We start from the raw sequence: 13,203 nt of genomic DNA, 5'->3' as shown, positions 1-13,203 counted from the left end.
ACAATACCAGACGAACATTTAATTTTTGGGGTTCCGTGGCGCAATGGTTAGCGCATTCGGCTGTTAACCGAAAGGTTGGTGGTTCGAGCCCATCCCGGGGCGTTGTTGTGGAGTCTCAGATGTGACGTAAAAAGTCAAGGTTTTTCCACAATACCTGACGGCCATTTAATTTTTGGGCTTCCGTGGCGCAATGGTTAGCGCGTTCGGCTGTTAATCGAAAGGTTGGTGGTTCCAGCCCACCCGGGAGAGGTGTTGTGGGGTCTCAGATGTAGCGTAAAAAGTCATAAGTTTTCTACAATACCTGACAACATTTTAAATTTTAAGCTTCCGTGGCGCAATGCTTAGTGCGTTCGGCTGTTAACCAAAAGGGTGGTGGTTCGAGCCCATCCGGGAGCGGTGTTGTGAGGCGTCAGCTGTAACCCAGAATATAAAAGTTTTTCCACAATACCTGAAGACCATTTAATTTTTGGGCTTCCTTTGCGCAATGGTTATCGCGTTCATCTGTTAACCGAACGGTTGGTCGTTCGAGCCCACCCGGGAGCGGTGTTGTGAGATCTCAAATGTAACGTAAAAAGTCAAAGTTTTTCCACAATACCTGACGAACGTTTAATATTTGGGCTTCCGTTGCGCAATGGTTATCGCGTTCATCTGTTAACCGAAAGGTTGGTGGTTCCAGCCCACCCGGGAGAGGTGTTGTGGGGTCTCAGATGTAGCGTAAAAAGTCATAAGTTTTCCACAATACATGACAACATTTCAAATTCTAATTTTCCGTGGCGCAATGCTTAGTGCGTTCGGCTGTTAACCGAATGGTTGGTGGTTCCAGCCCATCCGGGAGCGGTGTTGTGAGGTCACAGATGTGACGTAAAAAGTCAAAGTTTTTCCACAATACCTGACAACCATTTAATTTCTGAGCTTCCGTGGCTCAATGGTTAGCGCGTTTGGCTGTTAACCGAAAGGTTGGTCGTTCGAGCCCACCCGGGAGCGGTGTTGTGAGATCTCAAATGTAACGTGAAAAGTCAAAGTTTTTCCACAATACCTGACAACATTTTAAATTCTAAGCTTCCGTGGCGCAATGCTTAGTGCGTTCGGCTGTTAACCGAAAGGTTGGTGGTTCGAGCCCATCCGGGAGCGGTGTTGTGAGGTCTCGGATGTGTCGTAAAAAGTCAAAGTTTTTCCACAATACCTGACAACCATTGAATTTCTGAGCTTCCGTGGCTCAATGGTTAGCGCGTTCGGCTGTTTACTGAAAGGTTGGTGGTTCAATTCAAAATGTTTATTTTATTTGCATTACAGATACAGTATACCACGGGGCTAAGTCACATTGTGACTTGTAAGCCCCGTGCCTATCTGTTTAATTTAATATAACAATTTTAATTTAATCAAATAAAAATAGATTTAACAATGGTGTCTTATAATAAATAATGTTAAAGATTCGTGAAAAAACTTAATGTATATATGTTATATCCACTTGAAATTAAACAATGGCATGGTATAACATAAAAAATTTAACAATGGGTTATGCCAAAGGTGGCTTTATAAAAACAAATTAAATAAAAAAGTAAAGGTTTTGTTATTTTTTTCCAATATTAGTGATTTTATAGTCTTTTTAAATCTAAATAAATTCGGTTTGGCTTGAATTTCTGGTGATATTGTGTTATATAATTTTATTCCCGAATAAAAGATAGACGTGAATTTTTTTGAAGTGTTACATTTAGGTAAATCTAATAGATCTAATGATCTTGTATGTCTATTTTTCTGGTTTATCTTTACTAGGCTATTTTCACGCTTAATGTTTGTGTGTATGAAAGATAAGCTATTATACTGTATACTCTCTTGTATGTTTAGAATTGTTGCCCTAGTAAAGTACTCTTGGGTATGGTCTCTAAATGATAAGTTATATATTGATCTAATTGCCCTTTTTTGTAGGATATGTATCCTGTTTTGATTAGCTTTTGTTGTGTTGCCCCAGAATTGTATTCCATAAGATAGCACCGAATTAAATAATGCGTGGTATATTTCAATTAGAATATTTCTGGGTACCATTTTACTACAATGGTAAAGTAATCCATTCACTCGGGCTAATTTTGAGCTAATTATATTAACATGGCTGTCCCAGGTCAGGTGTTTATCAAAGTATAGGCCTAGATATTTGTATTTATCTACTATTTTAATTTTTTCCTTATTTAGTTCGATACCATTTAGTACCCTACTGACATCTTTACCTCTATTATGGAATATTATGCATTCCGTTTTTTTTATATTAAGGAGAAGCCCGTTATTTGTGATCCACTTAAATATTTTATCTAGGTAGTAGTTTGTTTGATCTATTGCATTTATTGTGTTTGCGGATTTACATAAAAGGAGGGCGTCATCTGCGTACATGAACATGTTACCAGACGGTGCCTGTTTAATGAGGTCATTTATAAATAGATTAAATAAGAGTGGTGATATTATAGAGCCCTGGGGAACTCCAGATATTAATTGACTTGGCGCCGATAAATCCTTTCCCACTCTAGTGTAGCATTGTCTATTTTCTAGGTAGCTTTTTAGCCACGCACTTGCAGTTCCTCTGATCCCTTGTTTGTATAGTTTGTTTAGTAGATGTTCATGATCTACACTATCGAAAGCTTTTCGGAGATCCAGAAAAACGCCCACACAGATTTCACTTTGATCAAATGCCTCTAGTATATATTTGTATGCTCCCCCTAATGCTTCCATTGTACCATTCCCACTACGGAAACCAAATTGAAATTCCGATAATATGTTAAATTTCTCCACGAACGAGTTGAGTCGCACGTGAAAGGCTTTATCAAATATTTTTGCTATAATAGATAGAAGGGAAATAGGGCGATAATTTGACGGAGTTTTTGGGTCGTCTTTTTTAAAAATTGGAACTATTATGGTTTTTTTTAGATTTTCTGGATAGATACCTAGATTGAAGGATAAGTTAATTAGGTATTTAAGAGGGGTTATTATGCTTTCTATCACTATTTTCAGCGGCTTAGCTTTTATGCCGTCAAAGCCAGATGATGAGTTATTTTGGAGAGAGTTAATTATGGTTACAAGTTCTGCTTCGTCGGTTTCGTACAGAGCCATTGTGTTGGGGTTAATTTCGAGAAAGTTTAGTGATTTAACATTAACTGGTTTAGCTTCATTGCTAGTAAAATATTCGAGCCCATCCGGGAGCGGTGTTGTGAGGTCTCAGATGTGACGTAAAAAGTCAAAGTTTTTCCACAATACCTGACGACGATATAATTTTGGGCTTCCGTTGCGCAATGGTTATCGCGTTCATCTGTTAACCGAAAGGTTGGTGGTTCGAGCCCACCCGGGAGCGGTGTTGTGAGATCTCAAAAGTAACGTAAAAAGCCAAACTTTTTCCACAATACCTGACAACATTTTAAATTCTAAGCTTCCATTGCGCAATGCTTAGTGCGTTCGGCTGTTAACCGAAAGGTCGGTGGTTAAAGCCCATCCGGGAGCGGTGTTGTGAGGCCTCAGATGTGACGTAAAAAGTCAAAGTTTTCCCACAATACCTGACGAACGTTTATTTTTTGGGCTTCCGTGGCGCAATGGTTAGCGCATTCGGTTGTTAACCGACAGGTTGGTGGTTCGAGCCCATCCCGGAGCGGTGTTGTGAGATCTCAGATGTGACGTAAAAAGTCAAAGTTTTTCCACAATACCTGACGACGATATAATTTTTGGGCTTCCGTTGCGCAATGGTTATCGCGTTCATCTGTTAACCGAAAGGTTGGTGGTTCAAGCTCACCCAGGAGAGGTGTTGTGGGGTCTCAGATGTAGCGTAAAAAGTCATAAGTTTTCCACAATACCGGACAACCATTGAATTTCTGAGCTTCCGTGGCTCAATGGTTAGCGCGTTCGGCTATTAACCGAAAGGTTGGTGGGTCGAGCCCACCCGGGAGCGGTGTTGCGAGATCTCAAATGTAACGTAAAAAGCCAAAGTTTTTCAACAATACTTGACGACCATTTAATTTTTGGGCTTCCGTGGTGCAATGGTTAGCGCGTTCGGCTCTTAACCGAAAGGTTGGTGGTTCGAGCCCACCCGGGAGCGGTGTTGTGAGGTCTCAGATGTAACGTAAAAAGTCAGTGTTTTTGCACAATACCAGACGAACATTTAATTTTTGGGCTTCCGTGGCGCAATGGTTAGCGCGTTCGGCTGTTAACCGAAAGGTTGGTGGTTCGAGCCCATCCGGGAGCGGTGTTGTGAGGTCTCAGATGTAACGTAAAACGTCGGAGCTTTTCCACAATGCCTGACGAAAATCTAATTTTTGGGCTTCCGTGGCGTAAAGTTTAGCGCGTTCAGCTGTTAACCGAAAGGTTGGTGGTTCGAGCCCACCCGGGAGAGATGTTGTGGGGTCTCAGATGTAGCGTAAAAAGTCATAAGGTTTCCACAATACCTGACAACCATTTAATTTCTGAGCTTCCGTGGCTCAATGGTTAGCGCGTTCGGCTATTAACCGAAAGGTTGGTGGGTCGAGCCCACCCGGGAGCGGTGTTGCGAGATCTCAAATGTAACGTAAAAAGTCAAAGTTTTTCCACAATACCTGACAACCATTGAATTTCTGAGCTTCCGTGGCTCAATGGTTAGCGCGTTCGGCTGTTAACTGAAAGGTTGGTGGTTCGAGCCCATCCGGGAGCGGTGTTGTGAAGTCTCAAATGTGACGTAAAAAGTCAAAGTTTTTCCAGAATTACTGACGACGATATAATTTTGGGCTTCCGTTGCGCAATGGTTAGCGCATTCGGCTGTTAACCGAAAGGTTGGTGGTTCGAGCCCATCCCGGGGCGGTGTTGTGGAGTCTCAGATGTGACGTAAAAAGTCAAAGTTTTTCCACAATACCTGACGGCCATTTAATTTTTGGGCTTCCGTGGCGCAATGGTTAGCGCGTTCGGCTGTTAATCGAAAGGTTGGTGGTTCCAGCCCACCCGGGAGAGGTGTTGTGAGGTCTCAGATGTAGCGTAAAAAGTCATAAGTTTTCCACAATACATGACAACATTTTAAATTCTAATTTTCCGTGGCGCAATGCTTAGTGCGTTCGGCTGTTAACCGAAAGGTTGGTGGTTCGAGCCCATGCGGAAGCGGTGTTGTGAGGTCTCAGATGTGTCGTAAAAAGCCAAAGTTTTTCCACAATACCTGACAACATTTTAAATTCTAAGCTTCCATGGCGCAATGCTTAGTTCGTTCGGCTGTTAACCGAAAGGTCGGTGGTTCGAGCCCATCCGGGAGCGGTTTTGTGAGGCCTAAGATGTGACGTAAAAAGTCAAAGTTTTTCCACAATACCTGACGACGATATAATTTTTGGGCTTCCGTTGCGCAATGGTTATCGCATTCGGCTGTTAACCGAAAGGTTGGTGGTTCGAGCCCATCCCGGAGCGGTGTTATGAGATCTCAGATGTGACGTAAAAAGTCAAAGTTTTTCCATAATACCTGACGACGATATAATTTTTGGGCTTCCGTTGCACAAGGGTTATCGCGTTCATCTGTTAACCGAAAGGTTGGTGATTCGAGCCCTCCCGAGAGCGGTGTTGTGAGATCTCAAATGTAACGTGAAAAGTCAAAGTTTTTCCACAATACCTGACAACATTTTAAATTCTAAGCTTCCGTGGCGCAATGCTTTGTGCGTTCGGCTGTTAACCGACAGGTTGGTGGTTCGAGCCCATCCAGGAGCGGTGTTGTGAGGTCTCAGATGTGTCGTAAAAAGTCAAAGTTTTTCCACAATACCTGACAACCATTGAATTTCTGAGCTTCCGTGGCTCAATGGTTAGCGCATTCGGCTGTTAACCGAAAGGTTGGTGGTTCGAGCCCATCCCGGAGCGGTGTTATGAGATCTCAGATGTGACGTAAAAAGTCAAAGTTTTTCCATAATACCTGACGACGATATAATTTTTGGGCTTCCGTTGCACAAGGGTTATCGCGTTCATCTGTTAACCGAAAGGTTGGTGATTCGAGCCCTCCCGAGAGCGGTGTTGTGAGATCTCAAAAGTAACGTAAAAAGCCAAAGTTTTTCCACAATACCTGACAACAATTTAAATTCTAAGCTTCCTTGGTGCAATGCTTAGTGCGTTCGGCTGTTAACCGAAAGGTTGGTGGTTCGAGCCCATCCGGGAGCGGTGTTGTGAGGTCTCAGATGTGACGTAAAAAGTCAAAGTGTTTCCACAATACCTGACAACCATTTAATTTCTGAGCTTCCGTGGCTCAATGGTTAGCGCGTTCGGCTGTTAACCGAAAGGTTGGTCGTTCGAGCCCATCCCGGAGCGGTGTTATGTGATCTCAGATGTGACGTAAAAAGTCAAAGTTTTTCCACAATACCTGACGACGATATAATTTTTGGGCTTCCGTTGCGCAATGGTTATCGCGTTCATCTGTTAACCGAAAGGTTGGTGGTTCGAGCCCACCCAGGAGCGGTGTTGTGAGATCTCAAAAGTAACGTAAAAAGCCAAAGTTTTTCCACAATACCTGACAACATTTTAAATTCTAAGCTTCCACGGCGCAATGCTTAGTGCGTTCGGCTGTTAACCGAAAGGTCGGTGGTTCGAGCCCACCCGGGAGCGGTGTTGTGAGGCCTCAGATGTGACGTAAAAAGTCAAAGTTTTCCCACAATACCTGACGAACATTTATTTTTTGGGCTTCCGTGGCGCAAAGGTTAGCGTATTCGGCTGTTAACCGAAAGGTTGGTGGTTCGAGCCCATCCCGGAGCGGTGTTGTGGAGTCCCAGATGTGACGTAAAAAGTCAAAGTTTTTCCACAATACCTGACGGCCATTTAATTTTTGGGCTTCCGTGGCTCAATGGTTAGCGCGTTCGGCTGTTAACCGAAAGGTTGGTATTTCGAGTCAAACCGGGAGTGGTGTTGTGAGATCTCAAATGTAACGTAAAAAGCCAAAGTTTTTCCACAATAACTGAAGACCATTCAATTTTTGGGCTTCAGTTGCGCATTTTTAGCACGTTCGGCTGTTATTTGAAAGGTTGGTGGTTTGAGCCCACCCGGGAGAGGTGTTGTGGGGTCTCAGATGTAGCGTAAATGTCATAAGTTTTCCACAATACCTGACATCCATTTAATTTCTAAGCTTCCGTGGCTTAATGGTTAGCAAGTTCGGCTGTTAAACGAAAGGTTGTTGGTTCGAGCCCATTCGGGAGCGGTGTTGTGAGGTCTCAGTTGTGACGTAAAAAGTCAAAGTTTTTCCACAATACCTGACGACCATTTAATTTCAGAGCTTCCGTGGCTCAATGGTTAGCGCGTTCAGCTGTTATCCGAAAGGTTGTTGGTTCGAGCCCATTCGGGAGCGGTGTTGTGAGGTCTCAGATGTGACGTAAAAAGTCAAAGGTTTTCCTCAAAACCTGACGACCATTTCATTTTTGGGCTTCCGTTGCGCAATGATTATCACGTTCATTTGTTAACCGAAAGTTTGGTGGTTCAAGCCCATCCGGGAGCGGTGTTGTGAGGTCTCAGATGTGACGTAAAAAGTCAATGTTTTTCCACAATACCAGACGTCCATTTAATTTTTGGGCTTCCGGGGCGCAATGGTTATCGCGTTCATCTGTTAACCGAAAGGTTGGTGGTTCAACCGCAACCGGGAGCGGTGTTGTGAGATGTCAGATGTGACGTAAAAAGTCAATGTTTTTCCACAATACCTGACGACCATTTAATTTTTAGGCTTCCCTGGCACGATGGTTAGCGCGTTCGGCTGTTAACCGAAAGGCAGGTGGTTAGAGCCCACACTGGAGGGTTAGTGTGAAGTGTTATAAGTAACGTAAAATTCAAAGGTTTTCTACAAGACCTGACAACATTTTAAGTTCTAAGCTTCCGTGGCGCAATGGTTAGCTCGTTCAGCTGTTAACCGAAAGGTTGGTGGTTCAAGCTCACCCAGGACAGGTGTTGTGGGGTCTCAGATGTAGCGTAAAAAGTCATAAGTTTTCCACAATACCTGACAGCCATTGAATTTCTGAGCTTAAGTGGCGCAATGGTTAGCGCGTTCGGCTGTTAACCGAAAGGTTGGTGGTTCGAGCCCAACCGGGAGCGGTGTTGTGAGGTCTCAGATGTAACGTAAAAAGTCAGTGTTTTTGCACAATACCTGACAAACATTTAATTTCTGAGCTTCCGTGGCTCAATGGTTAGCGCGTTCGGCTGTTAACCGAAAAGTTCGTGGTTCGAGCCCACCCGGGAGCGGTGTTGTGAGTCCTCAGATGTAACGTAAAAAGTCAGGGTTTTTCCACAATACCAGACGAACATTTAATATTTGGGCTTCTGTTGCGCAATGGTTATCGCGTTCGGCTGTTAACCGAAAGGTTGGTGGTTCGAGCCCACCCGGGAGCGGTGTTGTGAGGTCTCAGATGTAACGTAAAAAGTCAGTGTTTTTGCACAATACCTGACGAACGTTTAATTTTTGGGCTTCCGTGGCGCAATGGTTAGCGCGTTCGGCTGGTAACCGAAAGGTTGGTGGTTCGAGCCCACCCGGGAGAGATGTTGTGGGGTCTCAGATGTAGCGTAAAAAGTCATAAGTTTTCCACAATACCTGACAATTATTTATTTTCTTAGCTTCCGTGGCTCAATGGTTAGCGCGTTCGGATGATAACCGAAAAGTTGGTGGTTCGAGCCCACCCGGGAGCGGTGTTGTGAGATATCAATTGTAACGTAAAAAGCCAAAGTTTTTCAACAATACTTGACGACCATTTAATTTTTGGGCTTCCGTGGTGCAATGGTTAGCGCGTTCGGCTGTTAACCGAAAGGTTGTTAGTTCGAGCCCATCCGGGAGCGGTGTTGTGAGGTCTCAGATGTAACGCAAAAAGTCATAAGTTTTCCACAATACCTGACAACCATTTAATTTCTGAGCTTCCGTGAAGCAATGGTTAGCGCGTTCGGCTGTTAACCGAAAGGTTGGTGGTTCGAGCCCACCCGGGAGCGGTGTTGTGAGGTCTCAGATGTAACGTAAAAAGTCAGTGTTTTTGCACAATACCAGACGAACATTTAATTTTTGGGCTTCCGTGGCGCAATGGTTAGCGCGTTCGGCTGTTAACCGATAGGTTGGTGGTTCGAGCCCATCCGGGAGCGGTGTTGTGAGGTCTCAGATGTAACGTAAAAAGTCGGTGTTTTTCCACAATGCCTGACGAACATCTAATTTTTGGGCTTCCGTGGCGTAAAGGTTAGCGCGTTCAGCTGTTAACCGAAAGGTTGGTGGTTCGAGCCCATCCGGGAGCGGTGTTGTGGGGTCTCAGATGTAGCGTAAAAAGTCATAAGTTTTCCACAATACCTGAAACCCATTTAATTTCTGAGCTTCCGTGATGCAATGGTTAGCGCGTTCGGCTGTTAACCGAAAGGTTGGTGGTTCGAGCCCACCCGGGAGCGGTGTTGTGAGGTCTCAGATGTAACGTAAAAAGTCAGTGTTTTTGCACAATACCAGACGAACATTTAATTTTTGGGCTTCCGTGGCGCAATGGTTAGCGCGTTCGGCTGTTAACCGATAGGTTGGTGGTTCGAGCCCATCCGGGAGCGGTGTTGTGAGGTCTCAGATGTAACGTAAAAAGTCGGTGTTTTTCCACAATGCCTGACGAACATCTAATATTTGGGCTTCCGTGGCGTAAAGGTTAGCGCGTTCAGCTGTTAACCGAAAGGTTGGTGGTTCGAGCCCATCCGGGAGCGGTGTTGTGAGGTCTCAGATGTAACGTAAAAATTCAGGGTTTTTCCACAATACCAGGCGAACATTTAATATTTGGGCTTCCTTGGTGCAATGGTTAGCGCGTTCGGCTATTAACCGAAAGGTTGGTGGGTCAAGCCCACCCGGGAGCGGTGGTGCGAGATCTCAAATGTAACGTAAAAAGCCAAAGTTTTTCAACAATACTTGACGACCATTTAATTTTTGGGCTTCCGTGGTGCAATGGTTAGCGCGTTCGGCTGTTAACCGAAAGGTTGTTAGTTCGAGCCCATCCGGGAGCGGTGTTGTGAGGTCTCAGATGTAACGTAAAAATTCAGGGTTTTTCCACAATACCAGGCGAACATTTAATATTTGGGCGTCCGTTGCGCAATGGTTATCGAGTTCGGCTGTTAACCGAAAGGTTGGTGGTTCGAGCCCACCCGGGAGCGGTGTTGTGAGGTCTCAGATGTAACGTAAAAAGTCAGTGTTTTTGCACAATACCTGACGAACGTTTAATTTTTGGGCTTCCGTGGCGCAATGCTTAGCGCGTTCGGCTGTTAACCGAAAGGTTGGTGGTTCGAGCACACCCGGGAGAGGTGTTGTGGGGTCTCAGATGTAGCGTAAAAAGTCAAAGTTTTTCCACAATACCTGACGTCCATTTAATTTTGGGGCTTCCGTTGCGCAATGGTTATCGCGTTCGGCTGTTAACCGAAAGGTTGGTGGTTCGAGCCCATCCGGGAGCGGTGTTGTGAGGTCTCAGATGTAGCGTAAAAAGCCAAAGTTTTTCAGCAATACTTGACGACCATTTAATTTTTGGGCTTCCGTGGTGCAATGGTTAGCGCGTTCGGCTGTTAACCGAAAGGTTGTTAGTTCGAGCCCATCCGGGAGAGGTGTTGTGGGTCTCAGATGTAGCTTAAATAGTCTAGGGTTTTCCAAAATACCTGACAACCATTGAATTTCTGAGCTTCCGTGGCGCAATGGTTAGCGCGTTCGGCTATTATCCGAAAGGTTGTTAGTTCGAGCCCATCCCGGAGCGGTGGCGTGAGGGTATCAGGTCAAAATATCGAAAATAAAATGTCGAATGCTGAAAATGCGTGTTGATTTCGTCGAAACACACAATAGCGAAATGCAATAATAGCGAAAACAACAACAGTGAAATGCAATAATAGCGATAGCAAGGTTAGCGAAGTGCAACAATATCGAGAACAAAAACAACGAAATGAAATATTGAAGAGAACAACAATAGCGAATTTCATACGGTACCTTAAAATATTTTTAACAATGCATACGTACTCTATACTAAAAGATAAAACACCGAATAATCCCCCGTAACAGGAAATGCAAAAAAGAGGGTATACGGACTAAATACCCCCAAGACAAAAGAACCCCGGTCATAATCCCCCATTTTTGAAAACTTACAAAATCCCCGCTCTCTCATGACAAAATCCCCCGGTCATTTTTCCCCCTATTCGAGGAAAGAGTACAAATTGTTCGTCAGGTATTGTGGGAAAACTTTGACTTTTTACGTCACATCTGAGGCCTCACAACACCGCTCCCGGGTGGGCTCGAACCACCGACCTTTCGGTTAACAGCCGAACGCACTAAGCATTGCGCCATGGAAGCTTAGAATTTAAAATGTTGTCAGGTATTGTGGAAAAACTTTGGCTTTTTACGTTACTTTTGAGATCTCACAACACCGCTCCTGGGTGGGCTCGAACCACCAACCTTTCGGTTAACAGATGAACGCGATAACCATTGCGCAACGGAAGCCCAAAAATTATATCGTCGTCAGGTATTGTGGAAAAACTTTGACTTTTTACGTCTTATCTGAGATCTCATAACACCGCTCCGGGATGGGCTCGAACCACCAACCTTTCGGTTAACAGCCGAACGCGCTAACCATTGTGCCACGGAAGCCGAAAAAATAAATGTTCGTCAGGTATTGTGGAAAAACTTTGACTTTTTACGTTACATTTGAGATCTCACAACACCGCTCCCGGGTGGGCTCGAACCACCGACATTTCGGTTAACAGCCGAACGCACTAAGAATGCGCCATGGAAGCTTAGAATTTAAAATGTGGTCAGGTATTGTGGAAAAACTTTGGCTTTTTACGTTACGTTTGAGATCTCACAACACCGCTCCCGGGTGGGCTCGAACCACCAACCTTTCGGTTAACAAATGAACGCGATAACCTTTGCGCAACGGAAGCCCAAAAATTATATCGTCGTCAGGTATTGTGGAAAAACTTTGACTTTTTACGTCACATCTGAGACCTCAAAACACCGCTCCCGGATGGGCTCGAACCACCAACCTTTCAGTTAACAGCCGAACGCGCTAACCATTGAGCCACGGAAGCTCAGAAATTCAATGGTTGTCAGGTATTGTGGAAAAACTTTGACTTTTTACGACACATCTGAGACCTCACAACACCGCTCCCGGATGGGCTTGAACCACCAACCTTTCGGTTAACAGCCGAACGCACTAAGCATTGCGCCACGGAAGCTTAGAATTTAAAATGTGGTCAGGTATTGTGGAAAAACTTTGGCTTTTTACGTTACGTTTGAGATCTCACAACACCGCTCCCGGGTGGGCTCGAACCACCAACCTTTCGGTTAACAAATGAACGCGATAACCTTTGCGCAACGGAAGCCCAAAAATTATATCGTCGTCAGGTATTGTGGAAAAACTTTGGCTTTTTACGACACATCTGAGACCTCACAACACCGCTCCCGGATGGGCTTGAACCACCAACCTTTCGGTTAACAGCCGAACGCACTAAGCATTGCGCCACGGAAGCTTAGAATTTAAAATGTTGTCAGGTATTGTAGAAAAACTTTGACTTTTCACGTTACATTTCAGATCTCACAACACCGCTCCCGGGTGGGCTCGAAAGACCAACCTTTCGGTTAACAGCCGAACGCGCTAACCATTGAGCCACGGAAGCTCAGAAATTAAATGGTTGTCAGGTATTGTGGAAAAACTTTGACTTTTTACGTCACATCTGAGGCCTCACAACACCGCTCCCGGGTGGGCTCGAACCACCGACCTTTCGGTTAACAGCCGAACGCACTAAGCATTGCGCCATGGAAGCTTAGAATTTAAAATGTTGTCAGGTATTGTGGAAAAACTTTGGCTTTTTACGTTACTTTTGAGATCTCACAACACCGCTCCTGGGTGGGCTCGAACCACCAACCTTTCGGTTAACAGATGAACGCGATAACCATTGTGCAACGGAAGCCCAAAAATTATATCGTCGTCAGGTATTGTGGAAAAACTTTGACTTTTTACGTCTTATCTGAGATCTCATAACACCGCTCCGGGATGGGCTCGAACCACCAACCTTTCGGTTAACAGCCGAATGCGCTAACCATTGCGCCACGGAAGCCGAAAAAATAAATGTTCGTCAGGTATTGTGGAAAAACTTTGACTTTTTACGTTACATTTGAGATCTCACAACACCGCTCCCGGGTGGGCTCGAACCACACACCTTTTGGTTAACAGCCGAACGCACTAAGCACTGCGCCATGTAAGCTTAGAATTTAAAATGTTGTCAGGTATT

The 13,203-nt window shown here is 44.6% G+C and overlaps 7 non-coding genes across 7 annotated transcripts; all 7 read left to right on the top strand.

The window, feature by feature from the left end:
- Positions 1 to 3,849: 3,849 nt before the first annotated feature.
- On the top strand, positions 3,850 to 3,922 carry TRNAN-AUU (transfer RNA asparagine (anticodon AUU)). The gene has a single exon. It is a non-coding gene; the product is annotated as a tRNA-Asn (tRNA).
- A 74-nt stretch (positions 3,923 to 3,996) lies between these two features.
- On the top strand, positions 3,997 to 4,069 carry TRNAK-CUU (transfer RNA lysine (anticodon CUU)). The gene has a single exon. It is a non-coding gene; the product is annotated as a tRNA-Lys (tRNA).
- A 368-nt stretch (positions 4,070 to 4,437) lies between these two features.
- On the top strand, positions 4,438 to 4,510 carry TRNAN-AUU (transfer RNA asparagine (anticodon AUU)). The gene has a single exon. It is a non-coding gene; the product is annotated as a tRNA-Asn (tRNA).
- A 3,892-nt stretch (positions 4,511 to 8,402) lies between these two features.
- Positions 8,403 to 8,475, top strand: TRNAT-GGU (transfer RNA threonine (anticodon GGU)). Its single transcript has one exon. It is a non-coding gene; the product is annotated as a tRNA-Thr (tRNA).
- Positions 8,476 to 8,549: 74 nt separating this feature from the next.
- On the top strand, positions 8,550 to 8,622 carry TRNAI-GAU (transfer RNA isoleucine (anticodon GAU)). Its single transcript has one exon. It is a non-coding gene; the product is annotated as a tRNA-Ile (tRNA).
- Positions 8,623 to 9,725: 1,103 nt separating this feature from the next.
- Positions 9,726 to 9,798, top strand: TRNAN-AUU (transfer RNA asparagine (anticodon AUU)). Its single transcript has one exon. It is a non-coding gene; the product is annotated as a tRNA-Asn (tRNA).
- Positions 9,799 to 10,606: 808 nt separating this feature from the next.
- On the top strand, positions 10,607 to 10,679 carry TRNAN-AUU (transfer RNA asparagine (anticodon AUU)). Its single transcript has one exon. It is a non-coding gene; the product is annotated as a tRNA-Asn (tRNA).
- The last annotated feature ends 2,524 nt before the right edge of the window (positions 10,680 to 13,203 follow it).

This window comes from Phalangium opilio, unplaced genomic scaffold, assembly GCF_054372755.1.
Source record: "Phalangium opilio isolate 3A_F unplaced genomic scaffold, DU_Popi_V2 ptg000101l_1, whole genome shotgun sequence".
Lineage (NCBI taxonomy): Eukaryota > Metazoa > Arthropoda > Arachnida > Opiliones > Phalangiidae > Phalangium > Phalangium opilio.
This window is presented reverse-complemented; position numbering and strand designations above follow the sequence as displayed.